This window comes from Lissotriton helveticus (assembly GCF_964261635.1).
Source record: "Lissotriton helveticus chromosome 1_1 unlocalized genomic scaffold, aLisHel1.1 SUPER_1_unloc_14, whole genome shotgun sequence".
Lineage (NCBI taxonomy): Eukaryota > Metazoa > Chordata > Amphibia > Caudata > Salamandridae > Lissotriton > Lissotriton helveticus.
Genome location: NW_027611653.1, coordinates 1,608,157 through 1,625,303, shown reverse-complemented (window position 1 = coordinate 1,625,303; position 17,147 = coordinate 1,608,157). Strand labels below are relative to the sequence as shown.

Sequence of the window (17,147 nt, the reverse complement as noted above, 5' to 3'; positions counted from 1 at the left end):
ACTTGTCTGGTCATTGAGAGGGAGGAGTCTAGGATGAAGCCCAGGTTGCGTGGTGGTCTGTAGGTAAGGGTGCTGTACCCAGGGCCGGTGGCCACCATGAGTCGTCCCAAGCAGAGGGGGATGATCCCAAGATAAGGACTTCTGTTTTGTCAGAGTTTAGTTTTAGACGACTGTTCTTCATCCATTCGGCTACTTCTTTCATTCCTTCGTGTAGGTTTGTTTTGGCGGTGTTTGGGTCTTTGGTGAGGGAGAGGATCAGCTGGGTGTCGTCTGCATAGGAGATGATGTTGAGGTTGTGTTGTCGCTCGATGGATGCGAGGGGACTCATGTAGACGTTGAAGAGGGTGGGGCTGAGTGATGATCCTTGTGGTACGCCGCAGATGACTTTGGTGGCTTCTGATCTAAAAGGGGGGAGGCGGACTCTCTGGGTTCTTCCATCGAGGAACGAGATGATCCAGTCCAAAGCTTTTCCTTGTATTCCGACGTTGCTGAGGCGTTGTATGAGGGTGCTATGGCAGACTGTGTCGAAGGCGGCGGAGAGGTCAAGTAGGATAAGGGCAACTGTTTCTCCGTTGTCCAGTAGCGTTCTGATGTCGTCTGTAGCAGCGATGAGGGCGGTTTCAGTGCTGTGTTTGGCTCGGAAGCCGGACTGAGAGGGGTCGAGGGAGTTGTTGGATTCAAGGAAGGTGGTGAGCTGGTTATTGACGGCTTTCTCAATGACTTTAGCAGGGAATGGAAGGAGTGAGATGGGGCGGTAGTTCTTAAGTTCAGAGGGGTCTGCTGTGGGTTTCTTCAGAAGGGCGCTGAGTTCGGCATGTTTCCAGCTTTCCGGGAAGGTTGCGGAGTTGAAGGAACAGTTGATGACATCGCGGAGATGGGGTGCGATGATGGAATCTGCTTTGTTGAAGATGTGGTGGGGACATGGGTCGGTTGGTGAGCCAGAGTGGATGGAGTTCATCAGGCGGATGGTGTCTTCGGTAGTGATTGGGTTCCAGGCGCAGAGGTTGTGAGAGTGTTCTTTTGGTTCGGAGGTGGGTGGAATGGACTGTTCTTCGGAATGGTTTTCAAAGCTGTTATGTATGTCGGCGATTTTGTTGTGGAAGAAAGAGGCTAAAGAGTCGCAGAGGTCTTGGGAGGGAGTGATGTCGTTGGTGCTGGCGGTGGGGTTGGTAAATTCATTGACGATGTTGAATAGTTCCTTGCTGTTGTGAGCGTTGTTGTTGAGTCGATCCTTGAATGCTGATTTCTTTGTGGATCGGATCAATTGGTGGTGTTTGCGGGTGGCGTCCTTGAAGGTGGTCATGTTATCAGTGGTTGGGTTTTTTCTCCAGCTTTTCTCGAGAGTACGACATAATTTCTTGGATTTCTTAAGGTCATCATTGAACCAGGGGGGCTTTTTGCTGCCTTGTTTGATCTGGAGGTTTTTCAAGGGTGCTAGTTCGTCAGCGCTGTGGGTGATCCAATGTGTGAGTTTGTTAGCAGCTAGGTTTGGGTCCGATGATATGGTAGGAGGGTTTTGGTTAAGTGATGTGAAGAGTTGGTCGGTGGTGATTTTGTTCCAGTTTCTTCGAGGAATAGGTTGTGGGGGATTGTGGGACGTGGTCTTTTTGTAGCTGAAGTGAACGCAGCTGTGGTCCGTCCAATGGAGAGCTGTGGTGAGATCGAAGGAGATGTGCTTGCTGGAGGTGAAGATGGGGTCGAGCGTGTGTCCGGCCAGGTGGGTGGGGGTGTCAACGAGTTGTTTGAGTCCGAGATTGGCGAGATTGTCCAGAAGGTTGGTGGTGTTTCTGTCGTTATTCTTTTCCAGGTGGAAGTTGAGGTCTCCCAGTAGTATGTAGTTCTCGGAGGCAAGGGCAAGTGGGCTGATGAAGTCAATGATGTCTTCGCTGAATTGCGTGCGTGTTCCTGGTGGTCTGTATATGAGGGTGCCTCTAAGTGTGGTCCTGGGGTCGGGGTGGATCTGGAAGTGAAGGTGTTCGGCGGTCGCGAGCTTGTCGTTAGAGCTGGTCGTGATTCGGATGGTGATCTTTTGGACGATGGCGATGCCTCCTCCTGTTTGGTTGGTGCGGTCTTTTCGGATGATCTTATAAGTGTCCGGGATGGCTATGGCGATGTCGGGCGCTGAAGAGGCGTTCATCCAGGTTTCTGTAAGGAAGGCGACGTCCGGCGAAGTGGTGTTGAGTAGGTTCCAGAGTTCAATGGCGTGTCTGTGGACTGAGCGGGTGTTGAGTAGGATGCACTTCAGGTGGTTAGTGTTGGAGCTCTGTTTGGAGGATGTGGATTTAGGGTTGGTCCTGATGCAGTCGAGTTTGCAGGAGTGGCAGGTGAAGGGTCCATGGGTGATTCCAGGGGCGGCTTGGTAGCAGTCGTGGAGTCGGCCGGGATTGAGTGCTGAGAGGGATGCGGAATCGTACGTAATGCGGGAGGAGTGGGTTTTGCGAGGACCAGGGTGTATGGCGCTGGGCGCGGTCCAGGCACGGACGGGCTTAGACGGGCTTACCTTTGGCGCGCCTTCGGCGCGCATGGGGCGTGACCGCTGCGCGTAAACGCTGTGCGCAAAAGCATCTGTCATAAGTGAATAGTGGAGGGGGGTGGGTGGGGCGGGGTAGGATCAGCTGGGAGGTGGGGGCGGGGTGGAGGGGCGGGCTGGGGGGCAAACAAACAACAAAATGGATGAGACAAAAGCGAAACCAGGCGAGTGACTAAGGCAATGCGATGTAGCGCTACAATATAGCGCTACGATGTGGCACACTTTAAATGCTACTAATGAAGCTGACCAGCACAGTGCTACGATAACAAAATGCTCACTATGTATGCAGGCAATTTACACAGTTCTGCGCAGTAGTACTAAAATAAATTGTCACAATTTTAAATGTGATCAGTGTCTGGCGCAGCAGCGCTACGATACCAATCTGCCTTGAGGGAAGAGCCCGCTGTGAAGGAAACCAGCACTGCGGTGGCGGGGATCGTGGGGAGCGACCTCCTCAACAGGAGTCAGGATGGTCACAGCGCGAGTGCAGGCAGGGTGATTCCTATACTATCTGTGGGGGGAAGGATCAGCTGGGAGGCGGGGGCGGGGTGGAGGGGCGGGCTGGGGGCCAAACAAACAACAAAATGGCTGAGACAAAAGCGAAACCAGGCGAGTGACTAAGGCAATGCGATGTAGCGCTACGATATAGCGCTACGATGTGGCACACTTTAAATGCTACTAATGAAGCTGACCAGCGCAGTGCTACGATAACAAAATGCTCACTATGTAAGCAGGCAATGTACACAGTTCTGCGCAGTAGTACTAAAATAAATCGTCACAATTTTAAATGTGATCAGTGTCTGGCGCAGCAGCGCTAGGATACCAATCTGCCTTGAGGGAAGAGCCCGCTGTGAAGGAAACCAGCACCCCGGGGGCCGACCCTCAATTTAGGGGGAGCCCCAATGCCCCCACGGTCCCTGCCGGCTCCTCGCCTCCTGCGGGAGCCATAATTGCTTTTGGGCAAGGGGAGCTGCTAACATGCAGCTCCCCTTGCCCAAAAGCAATTTTGCTTTGCTTCTTGAAAGCGAGAGCAGGTTTCCTGCTCTCGCTTCCAAGAAGCAAAGCAGAGTTTTCTATGGCATGGCAGGAGACATTGCAGCTGGCCCTAGGGGGTGATATTCCCCAGGCCATCAAGGGCTCTAGAATGGGGGCTGCGCGGCCCCCCCTCCCAAACGAGTACAAAGCCCCTTGGAGGTGGTGGTCCCTGGGGCCCATGGTGTCACGAATTCACCCGCCTGTACTCCGGTTTGTTCCTTCCTTGATGCTTCTATTACCCAACTCACTCTGAACTCCACCAGAGAGGCAAGGATAGGATTCACTTGCTGCCCTGATCGAACACCGGGGGAGGGGGGAATAGGGACACGAGAAAAGAGAAGACACACTGGATTCTTGTAGACCGACTTGACAATTCAGTCGTGTAGAATGTCTCTCGAGAAAGGCAAAGTGTTACTGGGCTTCAGTTTTCAGCTCGTGTATAATCTGATAAATGTACCCGATTAATCTGAACACCCTAAATCACTTTTTTAGGTCAAACATCTGCTTTGGAACTATTAATTAGGTATACCTGAATTACCCTTGACCTTTTCTCAAAAGGATTCTTGAAACTAAAAGAAAGAATAAACAAAAAAAACACTACAGGTGCACTAATAATCTGTGATTGCTCAAATTATCTCAAGAGTTACTGATTTCCTTTACAATATTTGCTCCGTAATTTCACATTAAATATATATAAATAATAACAACAATCGAGCTCTCTGTTTCCTTTCAGTCTTCTAATCAGACTCAAGGTATTTACACAAATGTCTGTTTTACTTTAACATTCTTCACTTACTCAATGTCCTTAAAGTCCTTGGATTGTTTCAGGAAGAGTTTCAAAACGTTCTCTTGATTTATAGAAGGTCAAGAGGTCTGCCGCAGTTTTCATAAAGTTTAAATTCTTACTGGTATGTGTTCAAGCATGCTAACGCTTTACCATTCAGAGCGAGGTGTTGCTTGGCATCCCTTTGTTGATTCTCTTTTCTTTTCTCTTTTGCAGGAAATCGGAAACAGTGCCGGGAGAGGATCTGGAGCCGGAAATTCAGAAACAGGAAGGAATGTCTGAAATGTGCTCCGGGGAGCAAGAACACAGCCGAAGACACTGAGTGAAGACAGGGAAGGAAGCAGGGTGGAGCGCTAAAGAGCTTCGGAGTATTTGCCACCAAGGTCCGGAGTCAGGTGAGTGTTTAGGCGCGAAGCATCGGGAACCAAGTGGGTGGGGTTTAAATTGCTTTGGGTCTCAGGTTTTCTCACGTGCGCATGTGAAGGTGATTTGGGCCTTAGATCTTTCCCAAGTAATTCACGTGTACATGCCAAGAACGTTTACACATGCAGGAAATGCCTCCTGCCCCCCCAAAGGACTTCGTATGTGACAGGGTTTTTCCGGATGCAAGGCATGGAAAGATCTGACCAATCTTGTAGTATGTACATGTGTTCCTGTTTCCAGGATCTTTCTGACGCATCATAACCCTTCCAGTTAATTAAATACTGTAATCGACCATGTTTACGTTTTGCATCTATAATGCGATTTTCTTCATATGCAATATTGTCTCCAACTACAACAGGTGGAGGAGGGTTGTCTTTTCATGTGGACTGATGTAATGACTGATATTTTCCTACTTTTCTGGTGTTTCAGCTAGTTAGCTATAAAGTAATTACTCATCACAGTCCCTTCCCAGAATGCCTTACAACAAAACACCACATTCAGACTACCTATCTGAGAGAGGACTAACATAAATAACTAAAGATACTATAGATCAAAGCTCAGAGGGTATGTATAGCAACGTCCTCCGACGAATCAGAATCAAATATCAAATCAGGTCAGCAACGTCTTCCGACGATCAACGCGCACTTACGCGAGCAATGCACCCTGGTGTGAATTGATATCAAATCAGCAACGTCTTCCGACGAATCAATATCAAATCAGCAACGTCCTCCGACGAATCAATATCAAATCAGCAACGTCTTCTGACTAATCAAATATCAAATCAAGTCAGCAACGTCTTCCGACGTTCAACGCGCACTTATGCGAGCAACGCACCCTGGTGCGAATCAGCAACACCTTCCGGTGAAAATCAGTACATACCTCTTACGCTATGTTGGGTTGGTCTACCAGCAATTTAGGTATTCCTGCTTAGGAGCCGATTTCCCTTCCGTATCTACAAGTACTCATTAGAGGGGAACTAGCACATCCCTCTGTAAGCACTTGGTAAAAAAGGGGCCCGACCTTCCTCCACAGAGAATAAGGACAAATTATATATTCTCCCATGTAGTCATCCCTAATTATGAGCAGCACACCTTCCCATCATCAGTTACCTGTAAGAAGGGAATCACCCCTCCTTCTATACTACAGCACCTGGTTAAGAAGAACCCACACTCTCTCTTAGTGACAACAAACAAATGGAATTAATGCAAATTGGGGTCTTTTATTAGACAATGATGAAAGGACATAGAAAGAAATGACTTATTAATATACATACACACATATAGAACCTGAAAATAAAGGAATAATTAGATAAAATGAGTCATACATGGAACACCTCACCATATTATTAGATATCTGCAATCTGAAGACAGGTCCGTCTCTCTTTCCCTCTTCGGTTGGGTCAGGACTCTCTGTTCCACAAACACGACTGCACGTCTGCACTGTGATGCTTCACCAGACCGCCAAAACCACCAGACAATCCTCTCACCCTCACTTGGACCCGCTTTCACTAATATAGAATGTAGCTCTCTCTCGAAGCTTCTAGAAGAACCCGCCTACCGTTCTCATGAGATTCCTGTACCTTTCCGTTCCTGGCACACAACAGCAGCTGGCCAAGCTTTTGTTATGGCTCCAGCGCGAAGAGAGTACATTTCTCCGACAAGAACCGGTGCTTGCTGGTTCACTACTAGCGAACAACACATTGAAACTAAAACATTGCCTTTCACCTAAAGAGGCTTAGCAGGATGGTGTCAGAAAAGAACATAGCATCGCTCGAGCATAAGCCTTTAGGCCCGAAAAAGAGCAAAAAGCAGCATATAAGGGGACATAAAGCTGTCAAAGTCTATAGGCAAGCCCTACCAACTAGGTGAAATAAAGGTCGGGAATGGACAAAACACCATACATGTTCGTTTGACAGCAGCATATATTAACATCTTGATTCATAGCGCTCTAGGAAGGACTTGGTGCTCACAGCATATTACTGCAACTCTGCTCTGTTTAATTCTTTTTTAATCGTCCCGTTTTTGCCTATTTTGTTTTGCTTCTTAGTTTACCTTTTTCCCCTGTTTTTACCTGAGGCCATTCGCAGACTTGCACGGCTGTCACGCTTACCCCCACTCTAATTGTGAGAACACCGCGATATCGCGGGTCCCTTGCCCACTGTCTCGTTTGTGGTGGCCATTTTGGGAGGGGGTACACTGCCGGCGGCGCGGTCAGCACTCTAGTTTATTGACGCTGGGCGAACATAAAGCCAGCCATGCTGACGCGCAGCGTCATCGCTGGAACGTCGCCGGAGTCTCGCCAGAGTTAAGCCCGTCTGTGCCCGTCTGGGCCCAGACGGGCATAGGGCGCATTACTCTGCCCAGCTCGACCGGACTCACGGATCCTACTCGCAGGTACTCCAGTAACACTTTACTTTCGCTACGCGTTCCTAGAGACCCTAGTTGCGGCTACCAATGGGCAGAAGGTGTCCCCTTTAAGAACTGCTCCTTATGTTGCTCCGGTAGTTCGTCAAAAGATCACATTCAAATTTCTATGGCTCTGCTTAATTGCAGGTCATTGCCCTGTCACGCCATGGAAATTAATTAGTTGATTCTGGACCACAGCTTAGACGCCTTGCTCCCTACTGAAACTTGGCTGACCCCATGCTCAGGACCTGATATTGTCCAAGCCCTTCCTCCTGGATATCTTATGTTTCATTTAGATAGGCCAGTCGGGAGAGGGGGAGGAGTGGCCATTTTGTACAGAGATAAATTTACGTGTAAAGCCTTAGATAGCGGTATGGATAACTGTGAAGGCTGTCAATTCTCGCTACTTATCTCTCCTACCATTTCTATTGCGGGCCTTCTCGTCTATCGGCCTCCTGTAGCGATAGGGAATTTCACTGATTCTTTTCTTGAGCCGGTTATACAATTAGCCGCCGCGTCCTCCAACTTTATAGTCCTTGGGGACCTCAACCTGCATTTTGAAGATCCGAGTGATGCAGTGGCGAGAGACCTACGAGGCATGTTGGGAGCACTTGATCTGCAGCTCATTAACATCGGAGCTACCCACAACAAGGGTCACCAGTTGGATGTGGCTTTCTCTAATTCAGAGAACCTACAGGCCCTGCCGCCCCTGGCGCTTCCTAGTCCCCCTTAGGTGGCAGTTGGAGAAGGGGAGAGACCCTGTACCCAGACGGTATACAGTTGAGCGGCTATGGTCTAGGCTGCCAGTGGACAGCTGGGCGGTTGAGTTGGCGAGAACCTATCCTCCTCCTGTCTCTGACCCAATTACAGCTGACCAGCACGTGGAAAATTGGCTGACTAGTTCCCTTGATCTAATAATACCGAAAAAGAAAAGGCCTACCAGGGATAGAAGAACTGGTTCCGCTCCCTGGTACACTCCTGAACTTAGGTGTCTGAGAACAATCTGTAAAAGATTGGAACGGGCATGGAGGAGAGAGTGGAATGAAGAGAGCCGGCAAGACTATAAGGTAGCCATGAGGAAATACAAAGTTGCTTTGAAGGACGCGAAAATTAGCTACTTCAGTGACAGGATTGATAGGGCGAGTAACTCCTCAGGGGAATCCTTTAAAATCTTTAAGGATCTTCTGAAGGCTCCGGTCCCTCCAGTCGTGCATGGTAACCCTCAGGAAAAATGTGAGGAGTTGGCAGACTTCTTCCACTCTAAAATAGTGAAGATCTTGTCCTCTTTGCCGGTGACGTCACAGATTTTGGAGGTGGGTTTTGGCCCAGTAACATGCCCTTTTGAGCTGTCCTCCTTTGGCCCTTTTACGGAGGAAGAGGTTGTAAAAGTCCTGAAAGTAATGAAGAGTGGGTCGCCTAGTGACCCGGTGCCTATGAAATGGCTCAAACAAGTGGCCAACATTCTTTCCACCCCGCTTACGGACCTTATCAATCTTTCCCTCTCTCAGGGTACGGTGCCCCAGAGTTGGAAAAAAGCAGTTGTTAAAGCACTGCTGAAAAAACCGGGCTTGGACCCTTCCAATTTGGCCAATTTTTAGGCCCATTTCACTTTTGCCCGGGTTTTCTAAAATTGCAGAAAAATTGGTTAATCGCCAGCTCTCACACCATCTTGAATTCCATCGTTTGTTGGGAGACTCCCAGACTGGCTTTCGCCCTGGTCAGGGGACGGACACGGCCTTATTGGCAGTGGTGGAGGAAGCAAGGAGCATTCTTGATTCAGGGGGGTCAGTAGCAGTGATCCTCCTGGACTTGAGTGCTGCCTTCGACACCGTTAGTCATCAGGTGCTCCTCCAACGTCTGTCAGAGGTGGGCATTACGGGAATGGCCCTGAAGTGGCTTGAGTCCTTCCTCTTAGACCGTTTTTATCAAGTCTGGGAAGGGGCAGAGCAGTCGACCTCGTTCCCTCTTCAATGTGGAGTCCCCCAGGGCTCATCTTTGAGCCCTACTTTATTTAATGTTTATATGACTCCACTTGAAAGAGTGGTCTCCCCTTCAGGTGTGAAGATCATCAGCTATGCTGATGATACTCAGCTGGTAGTAGGTCTGACCCAGCTGGCGGAACGACCTAACGTTCTCCACGACTGTCTTGCCAATGTACATCGGTGGATGTCCCACTCTGCTTTGAAGCTCAATGGAGAAAATACTGAGCTGATGTTGCTTGGTAAATCCAGGCCTTCACTCATAGCTAGTTGTTGGCCCCGGTCCTTGGGCGTTCCACCATCTCCTAAGAAGGAGATCAAGAGCTTAGGAGTATGGTTGGAAGAAGATCTGTCCTTCAGGACACACGCCAGGAAGACAGCGGGGATTTGTTTTGGCCTGCTGCGGTCAGCTCACAAGGTGTTACGGTTGCTCCCTGATTCATCAAGGAAACTTCTGATCCGTGGTCTTGTTTTGTCTAGACTCGATTATGGGAACGCGTTGTTCCTCGGTGCCCCGGAGTCGACTCTTAAGACCCTCCAACAGGTTCAGAATGCAGCCGCTAGACTGCTGATGATGGTCCCTAGGAGACAATCAGCTGCTCCGGCCCTGAAAACTCTTCACTGGCTCCCTGTTAAGGAGCGGGTGAAATTCAAATCCTTATGCACTGCACACAAAATCCTGCATGGGAGGGGCCCCTCCATTTTGATTAATATGGCACGTCCATATAAGTCCACACGGGCTCTTCGCTCTGACCAAAAACACCTGCTTCAGTCAGCCAGAGTTAAAAGAGCTCGTTCGGGTGGCCGGCGTTTCTCGGTGCCAGTAGCGGCACTGTGGAACTCCCTGCCCCTTAAGATACGCTCAGAGCCTAACATCTTGCACTTTAGGAAACTCCTTAAGACCCATCTGTTTCCGGTGTAATGGCTGAGTTTTTTCCTTCGCTGTGTCCTGCGCCGGGATGCCCCTGGGTAACTGAGCGCGTTATAAATTTCACAATAATAATAATAATAATATTGAGATGGTGGTGGGCAACGGTCATAACCGAGCCAAAAAAGCACCAATACCTCAGTCACTACACCGGATCATGTGGTTTGAGCAAAGATACACGAAAAACTGGGTGATTGGCATATTCCGAGGGCAAAGTTAATCTCATTGAAACTGGATTCAAAATGTTATTTATGGGAAAGGGGCCAATGAACCTAGGTTTTAGTTTCTTGGGGCCTTCAATCTGGATATTTCTGGTTGATAACCAGACGAGATCCCCTACTTTATAGGGTGATGCTGGTGTTTTGTGTTTATCGACTGATAATTTGACCTTTTTGTTTATTGTTGACTAAACTACGCTTGGCTTGTTCTTGAAATTCCCGCAATTTTGTTAATCTTTTGGTCACAGCAGGCATAAATCTGGAAGGATGGCAGGAATAGATCGTGGATGTAAGCCAGTTATAAAAAAGAAAGGGGAAAATCCTAAAGCTGCATGATAGCTATTGTTGTATGAAAACTCTGCCAATGGTAGGACCTCATCCCAATGAGCCGATATAATGGAGGTTAGGCACCGTAGACTTTGTTCAAGGTATTGATTAACTTTTTCTGTCTGGCCGTCAGTCTGTGGGTGAAAAGCGGAGGATAATGTTATTTCAGTTCCTAAATGTGTGCACAACTGACTCCAGAATTTTGAAACAAATTGAGGGCCCCTGTCGGAAATTATTTTACTGGGAAGGCCATGTAGTTTTCCAATATGGTTTCAAAACACTTCACTAACCCCCACATGCATCAATCTAGGATTTTGCATTTCTTAAATAGCGAAAATTAAGGAATCGCTATTTAGGAAATGCAAAATCCTATGCATCAAGAAATCCTAAAAGTTTTTAGGATTTCTTAATTTTCGGAAATTGCCATTCCTTAATTGCGAATCGCAATTAAGGAATGGCATTACATTGATGCCGTTTTGCATTTCCTTTTTTTTGCACTCGCAATTTGTTGATGCATTGCAAGGGTGCAGAGGGGGGTCCAAAGGACCCCCCCCCTGCACCCCTGAAATGTATTTTCAAGTGCATGTTTCACACACACATGCCCTAAGGACATGTGTGTCTGTAACATGCATGTTTAAAAAATGCATTTTTTTGCTTCTTTTAAAATTTTCGCAAATTAACACGAGGGTCAACCTCGTGTTAATTTGCACCTCCTATTTTAAAATTCGCTTTTTTTTTTTAAATCATGCATTGCATTTAAGGAATCGCACACATGCGATTCCTTAAATTCAAACGCCTTTTTTAGAAGTGCAAAAGATTCCTAAAACTTTCATGCATAGCAAAAAGTGATTTTGGAATCGCAAACGGCCGAATTTTCCGATTCGCACCGTTTGCGATTCCAAAAACCTTTGATGCATGTGGGGGTAAATTCTGTAGCTGTTGGTAGTTTTTGTAAGGGAATAAAGTGCCCCATTTTAGACAAAAGATCCACAACTACTAAAATTGCAGTGAAGTTGTGGGATTTAGGCAAATCTGTGATGAAGTCCAAACTGATAGTATGCCAGGGAAGCAGAGGTATGGGCAATGGTTGTAGAAGACCTTTAGGGGATGAACGGGAGGACTTTTGTCTTGCGCACACTGGGCAGGCTTTTATATATTTTTGGACGTCCTTGGTGTTTATTCCCTGTGTGTTAGCTTCTTTATTTGTCTGAATGCGGAGAACTGTTGTCTGAAGGCCAGTATTAAGGGCTACATAAAATAACTGGACCCTGCTGTAGCGCCTGGAAGCACCTAGATATGGGTGTGTAGGTGTGACCAGAATCACCTAACCCTCTGAAACTTTGTCTCTTTTAAATACCCAAAAAATTATTGGCATACCTTCCTGTACCATGTAGAAGCGATACAAAGCTTACCTTCGAGGGCCCCTTGGAATGACTGAAGGCATAAGTGACATAAGTGTACATTGAATGTGTGAATGAGTGTGCCTTACGGCTGAAAAGAACTGACTATAGTATCTAGCCTCTTGGGAGGACTTTCGATTTGCTTTTATCACAGTTTATCCCTTAAGCCTTATCGCCTGCTTCTGAGGGCATTAACAAACAAGATTAACGCCCTGCAAAGGATGTTAACTGCTGTTAAGTGAAAGAGCCAAAGGCGAGGGAATGCAACGAGGGGACAGACAATTAACAACTGTTAATGCCAGACGGCATGTTAAAAACAAGTTTATATCCTTTCTCCCTCATCATACCACACCCAGATAGGCACACTCTTACTTTCCGGTCGATGTCCATACTTCTCACTCTCACAGGGCCTATAAGGCAGACAAATGACAATGATTAGTGGCAGCATTCTAAGCATGCTGATTGGTTGAGCCGATCTCTTCACAGTGATGGCTGAAGAGCACGTGCTGATTGGTTGAGCCGATCTCTTCACAGTGATGACTGAAGAGCACGTGCTGATTGGTTGAGCCGATCTCTTCCCAGTGATGGTGATTGCTGAAGAGTGCGTGCACTCTGATCATGCTTCTAAGTGCAAGAGAATCGGGGATAAGTTATCAAGTGAAGTACAGGTGTTATTTCAGCTATGTTTTCATTATATAAAATGAAAATATAATTATGTAAAAAGCAGTTTTTCAGTAGGCTAGTTTTTGGGACCCCAAAGTTCTTTATTCTTCCCCAGAATCAGGACCTTAGTTTTCTCTCCACTGAGTTTGAGAAAATTGGCCTGCATCCAGTATGCAATTTTACTCAACCCCATCTGGAGAGCAGATGTCTCAGACACCCTCTCCATAGAGAGAGAGAAGACTATCTGGGTGTCGTCAGCATAGGAGAACAGGGTCAGCCCGCCTCCTTTGCAATGTCAGCCAGAGGTCTGACACTCATGTTAAATAACAAAGGGCTAAGAATGGAGCCATAGGGTTCCCCGCAGGGAGAGGAATGAGTAACAGAACTGGCCGTTGGGACGAAGACCTGGAACGTTCAGTCGGTGAGAAAAGAGATAAGCCAGTTGAGTGCCGGCCTGGTAACACCCAAAGATCGTAAGGCTTTCACTAACACGGTGTCAGACACCGTGCCGAAAGCTGCTCTCAAATCAAGTAATATGAGGGCCATCGTGTCTCCAGAATCTAAACGATGTTGCAGCCTTTCCGTAACTCCAAGAAAGGTAGTTTCAGTTGAAAAGCTGGCTCTAAAGCCCGACTGAGATGAGTGTACAAAATGTTGTGACTCGACAAACTGAGATAGCTGTGAATTAATGTGTCTTTCTGGGATTTTCAAGAAGGCCAGGAGCAATGAAATAAAAAACAAAGACACACAATTGATGGACGGAATGCAGAACAAATCAAAACGTTCACCCCCAGTCAAGAGATCTGGGTTAAATCCATCATTCTTTTGCTCACCATGCCACCCCAGTTTAGACCTGGCCATATGCAAATCAGTCTTGACCCTGTGCCTCATGGGAACAGTCCAGTCTGAACTGCCAAGCCAGGTCCTCCCTGGACCGGAAACAAGCATCCTAGGACAGGTTTTGGACTTTCAACCCCCATCAGCCAGGATAGCTCGATTCCACTGCCACATTGAGCCTGGGACCCATGTCTAGGCATAGGCATACTACCAGCGCACTTAGGGCGAGAAAGCAAAAGACACACAATTGATGGACGGAATGCAGAACAAATCAAAACATTCACCCCCCAGTCAAGAGTTCTGGGTTAAATCCATCATTCTTTTGCTTACCATGCCACCCCAGTTTAGACCTGGCCATATGCAAATCAGTCTTGACCCTGTGCCTCATGGGAGGCCAAGTCATGTCCTCCCTGGACCAGAAACAAGCATCCTAGGACCGGTTTTGGGCTTTCAACCCCCATCAGCCAGGATAGCTTGATTCCAGTGGCACAGTGAGCCTGGACCCGCTTCTGGGCATACCCGGCGCACTTAGGGCGAGAAAGCAAAAGACACACAATTGATGGACGGAATTCAGAACGGGACTGTTCCCATTGTGTGCAGGGTCAAGACTGATTTGCATATGGCTGGATCTAAACTGGAATGGGATGGTGAGCAAAAAAAACAATGGATTTAGGCACAGATCGCTGTACTGGGGTGAATGTAAGACATTGTTATGCATTCTGTCCATCAATTGTTCTTTTTGCATTTGTCACCCCAAGTGGGACGGGTATGCCCAAACATTGGTCCCTTGCTCTCCATGCCACTGGAGTCAAGCTATCCTAGCTGATGGATGCTTGTTTCCAGTACAGGGAGGACCGGCCTGGCAGTTCGGGCTGGACTGTTCCCATTGGTTGCAGGGTCAGACAAATTTACATATGGCTGGGTCCAAACTGGAATGGCATGGTGAGCAAAAAAACTATGGATTTAGGCCCAGATCGCTGTACTGGGGTGAATGTATGACATTGTTGTGCATTCTGTCCATCAATTGTTCTTTTTGCATTTGTCACCCCGAGTGTGACAGGTATACCGAGACGTTGGTCCCGTGCTCTCCATGCCACTGGAGTCAAGCTATCCTGGCTGATGGGGGCTGAAAGCTGGACACCGGTCCTAGGATGCTTGTTTCCATTCCAGGGAGGACCTGTCCTGGCAGTTCGGGCTCGACTTTTCCTATTGGGTGCAGGTTCAAGACTGATTTCCATACGGCTGGGTCCAAACTGGAATGGGATAGTGAGGAATAAAACGATGGATTTAAGGCCAGATCGCTGTACTGGGGTGAATATATGACATTGTTCTGCATTCTGTCCATCCATTGTTCTTTTTGCAGGGAGCAATGAAAGAGGCCGGTAGTTAGCCTTCTTCAGAAGAGGAAGCACCATTGCGGGTTTCCACTCAGGTGGAACCATTACCTCCTGTAAGGAGGCATTCAAGAGTTCCATGATTATTGTGAGTGAAAGCGACTCAAGCTGCTGGTGCACCGAGATCGGAAGAGGGTCACAGGGTGAGCCAGATTTAATCCTGGCTATGAGTCGTATAAGGGAGTTCATATCTAATGGAGCCCACATTTCCAGTTTATTCGTGGATTCAGCGATCCTGTTGTCACTGTGAGAGATAGTTCTGGCTGCTTGAGGGGATGTAGGTGCTTGCTGATGGGGGGTACCTGGTTTTATGCCCTTCATTTCAGAGTATATTTTCTCCACTTTATGGAGGAAGAATTTCTCCACGTCTTCACATTGTAAACCATTCAGGGAAGGGGGAGTAGATTGAGTTTCAGATCCAGAAAGTTCTTTGACCATTTTAAATAATGTCTTGGAACAATTCAGCGCACTAGAGATGGTCGAGGAGACATATTCAGCACGAGCTGACTTAGAGAGAGTGTGGTATTCTCTTTTTTCCCTTTTATATGCAAGTTTGTTGTCAGGCGCATAGTTCCTCCTTCAGCATCCTTCCAAAGCTTTGCATTTGGCTTTCTCTGTTTTTTTTTTTTTTTGTAAAATATGTTTATTGTGGACACAAAAAAGACCCGGGCCGTCGAACCAACCACAGGCCACAGCAATTGTTTTCAAGTCTTATGTAGCAATCAAACCATACAACGCCTCATGGCCCACATCCCAGAGGCCGGGCGGCGTGATATCAGCGGGATACACTCACAAGTATATCTATTCGTACACTGTATATATCTCCAGCGTCCGTTCATTTTCAGGTATGGTTCCTGTGGTATCTGCCAGGGCCCACGATCGTCATCCGTGGAAACAAACACACTTTTACTAATTATACATGAAACATGAACCAGAAAACCCATCCCCCCGTACATGGCATCCATAATAGGGTACGTACAATAATTAAGTCATCCAATACTAGGCCCAGTAAGGTGTGGACAACACATGCAGTAGCAATCACTTGGGCATCCGAGCAAATCACATTATCATATAACAGGGAATATCAGTGCGCGCTTACTAGGGTACTCACTCGAGAGCAGGCCCCTCTATCTCTCCCCCTCCCGTCACCTCTTCAGAATCCGACACCTCAGGGGTAAATAAATCTGCACTAGTGGCATCTGAATCCTCATTCGGTGCTCCCTCTGCACACATCAACCTCCAGGCCTGCAAATCATCTTGGAGTTTGTCATCTCGGCGCGTGCGCTGGATATGCGTCTCCTCGGCCAGAGTCCACTCCTTGATGTCTTTAAGCCACAGGGAGACCTCCGGAGCCCTCCCCCCCATCCATGTGATGGCCACCCGCCTCCGTGCCAGCACGAGCAGTAGTTGTAGGAACCTGTAGGACAAATTCTTCCCTTTGGGTTTAGGTATTAGGGCCAATAGGCATTTAAGCGGATCCATGTCTATCCGAAGGTTCGTGACCCGGGCAATATGGCTGACCACTTCGCTCCAGAATAGAAACCACCGCAATGGAGCGCACACCGCTAGCCCCTCCTCCGGATCGCCCCTCGGGATTCTGGTACTTGTAGTTCAATAGTGGATCACCCAGGTGGGTGCAAGTCGGTACTTGTTGGACTGATGAATCTCTAGACCCGATACATGTCCCGGGTTTTTGGGTATCGCCCGAGACATGGCTCGGGTTTCGGGATAACTTCCCTCATCAGTAGAGAAATGGTTAGGGGTGGAGGAGAAGGCCGCCAAACAACCGTCAATGGCCTCGATGCCCGAACCGGCACGCAGGGCAGCATCCAGGAGCCCGTCGGCTCAAAGCTCAAGGGAGCCAATTAATAGAAACCACCGCAATGGAGCGCACACCGCTAGCCCCTCCTCCGGATCGCCCCTCGGGATTCTGGTACTTGTAGTTCAATAGTGGATCACCCAGGTGGGTGCAAGTCGGTACTTGTTGGACTGATGAATCTCTAGACCCGATACATGTCCCGGGTTTTTGGGTATCGCCCGAGACATGGCTTGGGTTTCGGGATAACTTCCCTCATCAGTAGAGAAATGGTTAGGGGTGGAGGAGAAGGCCGCCAAACAACCGTCAATGGCCTCGATGCCCGAACCGGCACGCGGGGCAGCATCCAGGAGCCCGTCGGCTCAAAGCTCAAGGGAGCCAATTAATAGAAACCACCGCAATGGAGCG

General features: G+C 48.0%; 1 protein-coding gene and 1 long non-coding RNA gene across 2 annotated transcripts in view; one reads left to right on the top strand and one right to left on the bottom strand.

Annotated features, from left to right (window-relative positions):
- LOC144805533 (uncharacterized) overlaps positions 1 to 17,147 on the bottom strand; it is a 297,575-nt gene that overhangs the window by 78,516 nt on the left and 201,912 nt on the right. The gene's annotated exons all lie outside the window — the stretch shown is intronic.
- LOC144805556 (uncharacterized) overlaps positions 1 to 17,147 on the top strand; it is a 54,426-nt gene that overhangs the window by 17,807 nt on the left and 19,472 nt on the right. The window contains exon 3 of the long non-coding RNA XR_013605542.1: positions 4,566 to 4,744. This is a non-coding gene — a long non-coding RNA (uncharacterized LOC144805556). The remainder of the gene's footprint in view (positions 1 to 4,565; positions 4,745 to 17,147) is intronic.